At 43.5% G+C, this 5,951-nt stretch overlaps 1 pseudogene; it reads left to right on the plus strand.

The window, feature by feature from the left end:
- Nucleotides 1–1,414, plus strand: part of LOC108298287 — a 16,404-nt pseudogene extending 14,990 nt beyond the window's left edge.
- The last annotated feature ends 4,537 nt before the right edge of the window (nt 1,415–5,951 follow it).

Below are 5,951 nucleotides of genomic sequence, written 5' to 3' on the forward strand. Positions count from 1 at the left end.
TCTCTGTGTTTTCCCATGCGGCGACTCACTGTGCTGGCTTAAACAACGGCACTGAGATTTGTGGCGCTTCTTTTGCCCTGGAATCTACTGTCCTGGTTCCCTGTTCAGTCCCCTTTTTAAACAGATGAATGGGTGACTTCCCGTGGCTCCAATTGCCAGCCTAAAGGGCACCCGGACCAGTGTATTTTGTATGGAGAACCGCTGCGCCAGGGCGCTGACAAAGCAGCCACGCGGGGCAAAGCAGCAGCGCAGGCCGACACAGCCGAGCTGGCCAAAACAGCCGCGCTGGCGACCCGTGGAGCTCCTTCGTCTGGGAATTTCCTAATCTGTGGGCAATAAAAATGTGGCATCCACTCACCCTCTGTGGTTTCACTCGGAGCTGCAATCCTGAGCTGTTCCTAAACAGCCATCTTGGATCCACCTCCCAATACACATCATACCTGAATTTCTAAACATCACAAAGACTGTGGAAGAGCTTGGGACGTTTGCCAGTTGTCCCTCAGAAACTGTTACTTTCAGAAGGAAATACTTAGCTTTTCCAGATGTCTTACTCTTCTTTTTTGTTTTGCACTCCATTACTGTTTTTTCCACAGTGGTTATGATAACTCTTTCACATTTTAATATCAATCATGATAGTGATACCTTAAAACTTGTATGATCATTTTATTAATTATACAAACTGGAATACTTTTCAGTGAAAAATGTGTCATTATTCATATTGACATGAGGACTACAGGTGAAAACTTGTTGCAAATGGTTAGTGTATGTTAAAAAAGGACAAAAAAGGGTAAACTGGTTCAAAGCAATATTATGCACTTCTGCACAATACAGATAAAACAAACGAAATACTGTCCTTTCTGTTCATTTCATTTATGTATTTCCTAATGTGACATTCACTGTTTTCTCAAAAGATAGTTTTCAGACTATTTGCAGGAAACTATTGGACGTCCAGACCATAGTTTCAAGCCAAAACATTAAATTATACATTTCTTCTGAAGGAATTCTTCCAGAAATTCCTTCTGTTTCTTATGTTTTTTTTGTGTGTTCTGGTTGTATTCTGAGTATAATTCTACACAATGTTTGCTATCTACTTTAAGCCCCTTTTAATAGGCTCACTTGATTTAATGTGTTCTGACTCGGACTGTCTTTTGGTTTCATTCCAGCACTAAAAGCAGGATGTGTTTTTAAAATGTTGCTAATTTATATGCTTGGAAGTGTATCTTCAAGTTCTCTGCAGAGGTCTAGTTGAATGTTAGCCATAGGATGACTCTTAGGCTTCTGGTTTTAGTCCATTCTATAAAACTAAAACTTTGGTGTCCTTTGCATACCTTTAATTTCATCTGAATACAGTTAAGCTAATAATGTTTCCTCCTGTTATGTTTCTGTTGTAGGGAAAGGGAAACCACAGGATTAAATGAAGACAGGTTGAAACAACGTAAACTGAATTCATCCGAGATATTTGACTTAAAAAAAAGTAACAAGAGCGAAACTCCGTCTCAAAAAAAAAAAAAAAATCTCAATATATCTTCCCAGTTTTCATCAAAGAAGTATTGCACATCTTTTGTTCATTTATTCTCATATATTAGACACTATTGGAATTTTTGGCCAGATGCAGTGGCTCACACCTGTAGTCCAAGCTTATCGGGATGTGGAGGCAGGAGGATTGCTTACCCTTGGGAGATTGAGATGTGCCTGGGTGACATGGCAAAACCCCCTCAACAAAAATAAATGAATGAATGCATGAATGTATGCATGTATGTATGTAGGTGTAGTACCAGCTACTCCAGTAGTTGAGGTGGGAAGATCCCTTGAGACTAGGAGGTTGAGGATGCAGGTAGTCAGGTTCACATTACTGCAACTCCAGCCTGGGTGGATGATACTTTGTCTGAATAAAAAAAATAGTATCATTTTTGCAACTTTGCATTCTGATTGAGCTGGTATACACATGTGTGATATTGCAAAATAAATACTTGGTCCTGGAACGTGCTTACCATCACACAACTCCTACAATTTTTAGTATGTTTGCATAGTGATGTCTTTTTGTATGCTAGTGAGTTGACTGATGGCTGTGACCTCCTAGGTAGCTCTAGGATGAGGGTTTAGAGGGTTGGGACTTTAATCCCCATCCTCAAACTTCAGAACAGGAAGAGGGGCTGGGGTTAAGCTGATTTCTAATGGCAGGCCAACAGGTTAATCAATCACACCTATGGAATGAAAACGTCCATCAAAAACCCAAAAAACAGGGGTCAGAGAGCTTCTGCCCTAGCCAAACACCTGGAGGATAACATGACCATAGAGGCCATGGAAGCTCCCCTGCCTCTTCCATCATTCATTCTGCTACGTATGTCTTTATCTGCATCCTTTGTTAAGATATCCCATTTGCCACAAAATATGTGAGAATTATCTAGGTTATAGACCTGGGTGAAGGAACTAGGGCTTAGGTAGAAGAAAGGGGAAAGCACCAGGGAAACTTGCTGAAGCAAAATTACTTGGATGCTACCTACACTGTCTCCTTACAGGCTATGGGATGACACTGCCATGGGATTCCATCCTGCCTCTCACACACTGGCCTTGAGATGGTGGGCAAGACACTTATATCCTGTCGGACTGTTTCCCCATTTCTAAAGTAGAAATTAGAGTATTTATACTACTCGTTGTGAAGAATAAATTAAATAACATAGGAAGCAGGCATTACATTGCAGATAAATTTACGAGTCATGTTTCCTTAATCTCTGTAACATTTCAAATATTTTCATTCCATTTTTTTTTTACAACTATATCTCTAGTATGTCATAACTGCTTTGGAATTTCAAGTAGGAATATCAAGCTACCTTTTTAAATGCCTTTGACTTCAGAAACTTATTTGATTTAAATATGTAAATCAAATAGTAGTGTAGCTGGTATCAGACATGATATGAATTCTGAAGTTGATTTGTAAGTAACTGAGGTGTGACAAGGCCAACCCTATGTGAGCAGTATGTGCCGAAAAGTTGTTTGGTGTGTGTGATGCCATGAATAATAAGTATATTCTGGTGAGGCAACAGCACACAATTCAGTATCATAGTGTGTCAAGAGCTCACGCAGTCCCTAAGCAGTCCTGTGGTAGCTAACAGGGCCACAAGGATGGCCAGTGAAGTTATTTGGGCGTGTCTTATATTCATAAATTTGGCGGGTAAGAAGAGTGAGCCCAAATGGAACGAAGTGGTTGATTACTTGCAGACGCAGCAAAGGCAGGATCAGCATGGTGTCAATACAGTGTCCTAGTCCCATAGGACCACATTGAATCGGAGATACTTAGTGACAGCACAGATTTTGGGTTTCTCTGTCCATGAGGAGTCCACAGTCTCACCCTAAGGCCCATTTTGAAACCACACTGAATCCTGAACCCAGGATCACACCTGACAGAGCTGGGACTATGGGACAGGAGGGGCGACCCAGCTCCCAAACATCCCACACAGAACACCCAGTAATGTCATCCATGCTTGTTAAGAGGAGGTACCCATGTCAATGACTATTCTGAAATGACAGCCTTCTGACAGTTTTCCTAAACCAAAGATGCAAATCACTTGTTTGGACTGGGCGAGGATCCCTAGAGGGAAAGGTCCCTCAGTAGGAGGCCATACTGGGGGCATTGGCCAGCTCCTGCCTGACGACTGTATGTCCTGCTGGGGGTGCCCTAACAAGGGTAAAGTCTTCATGTCCAGGGGGATCACCTGTGCCCTCTGGGATTGTTCTTACATATATGTCCTGACTATCCCACCACTGCCTCATCCCTGGAAGGCATTCACATCAGCTTCCGCTTCCTAGCCAGACTTGTTCAGCTTCCTAGCCAGTCTTGTGCTGAGCATGAAATGGTCACTTGGGCTGGACAAAAATAGTTAAGACAGAATCTTAGTTAGGAAGTCACCTATCTTTGTTAGATAGCCCTTCATCATTAATAAAATTTGTATAAGATGGCTATGTTGAGATAGCTGTTATGTCAACTTTGATAGGTGACAATACATGAGAAATGTTCACTAGACCAGGGTAAATGTCTCTGTGAAGCATTTTCTTTCCATGAGAACTGGCATTGAAATCAGCAGACTTTGGGTAAACATAATTACCCTCCCCAATGTGGGCGGGCCTCATCCAGTCCCTTGAAGGCCTTCAGAGAAGAAGACTGGGCTCCTCCTCAAGATGAAGAAGTTCTTCCTGTACACTGCCCTTGAATTTGAGCTCTCATGTCACCTGTTCCCTGGGTGTCCAGCCTGACATCCTGCTCTCTGAGATGCTGACGTGCTAGTCACAACACTTTCATGATCTAGGTCTCCAAACTCAATCTATCACTCTCTCTCCACCCACTCATATACACAGACACACACACACACACACACACACACACACACACACACACACACACACAAAGGGTAGAACACTAACCAGTAGGCTACTTAATCTGGGACCTTAAAGGGCATAACTGAGATCAGTACTGCAGGCTGCGCTCACTCTGCTGCATGGCTCCTGATGCAGAGGATTGTGGCATTCCCCTCACATCCACCGACATCCATGTTGCTCCTTTCTGTAACTCAGGGTTTTGCCATTGAACAATGTAGAGACCACTACAGTTCCACAAGTGATCCCTGCCCTCCTTCTGCATATGAGATTCTCTGTTCCAACCCGAGGACACAGAGATCTACTGGGTATTTTTTCCAGACTTCCAGGAAGGTCCTGGGAGCCTGGTGAGGGAGATACACCTGCAACAGCAGTAATAACAACGGGCATAGCCAGTGTGTTCACCAACTCATGAGAGATCACATTACCAACATCTCCCATTTAAGTTTCCCCATCAGCTAATAGCTTATCCTGGAAGTGAGCACATTTGTGGATCACTTGGATTCCCCTTATTCTATTTTCCCCAGGAATGCACAGATACAAAGCAAATTGTTGGTGGAATGTTGTGATGGAGTGGAATCCAAGAATGAAATGCCCTGCAGTGATAGGATTTCTGAAGAAGTCGATAAGTCTTATCCGTTACCAGATGAAGCAACATATAGGCCTCGCTCTGTTTACAGGAAGCGACATGTATAGAAACTCCAGTTTTTTATTGAAGACTCTGGAAAAAGACGTTTGCCTGCCTCTGACACTCAGTCCCCGAATGGAAGCAGCCCCTGCTACTTGCATTCCAACAATGCAGCTGCCCCCAGAAATTTCCAAAATGCCCCAAAGTGGTTGAAGATATTATGGCCATAAACCACAGTTTAGGATTGAAAAGCAGTATCCTCAAACTTCTTATTTACATAAAAAGAATAAGAATGTTGCAGTTGGTACGGAGGAAATAGCAGGGTAGCATGGAGAAGGACACACTGTTCCCCAGGAGGGCTTGCAGGCACCTTCCTCTGTCCTGCTTTCTGTGATAAGAAAGTGGTTCAGGGATTGGCGAGGTGGCTCCTGCCTCTAATCCCAGCACATTGAGAGTTCGAGGTGTGAGTATTGCTTGAACCCAGAGTTTCAGATCAGCCTGGGAAACATAAGGACACCCCACCCCTAAAAAAAATTGTCCAGGGGTGTTGGAGCCTGAATGTTGTCCCAGCTACTTGCGAGGCTGAGATGGACGGATCACTTCAGCCTTGGAGGTCAAGGCTGCAGTCAGCCATGATTTCTCCACTGTACTCCAGGCTGAGCAACAGACCCCGTCTGAAACAGCAGCAACAGCAAGTGCTTTGGGGCCAGCTGGGGTGTGCGGTAAAGCTTATTCCAGAAAAGATCTGTTGCTAGGTAAGTTGGATTCCCCTCATTGTTTCCCCCAGGCATGCAGAGCTACAGGGCAATCTGATACCGGAATGTTGTGTCAGAGTGGGATCCAAGAATGGAATGGGCTGCGGTGATGTGATTTTCCAAAGCAGTCAACAAGTCTTTCATAACTTCCCAGATGAAGCAACATTCCAGCCTCCCTCGTTTTTTTTTTTTTTTTT

This window comes from Cebus imitator, unplaced genomic scaffold (genome assembly GCF_001604975.1).
Source record: "Cebus imitator isolate Cc_AM_T3 unplaced genomic scaffold, Cebus_imitator-1.0 Scaffold928, whole genome shotgun sequence".
In the NCBI taxonomy this organism is placed as follows: Eukaryota; Metazoa; Chordata; class Mammalia; order Primates; family Cebidae; genus Cebus; species Cebus imitator.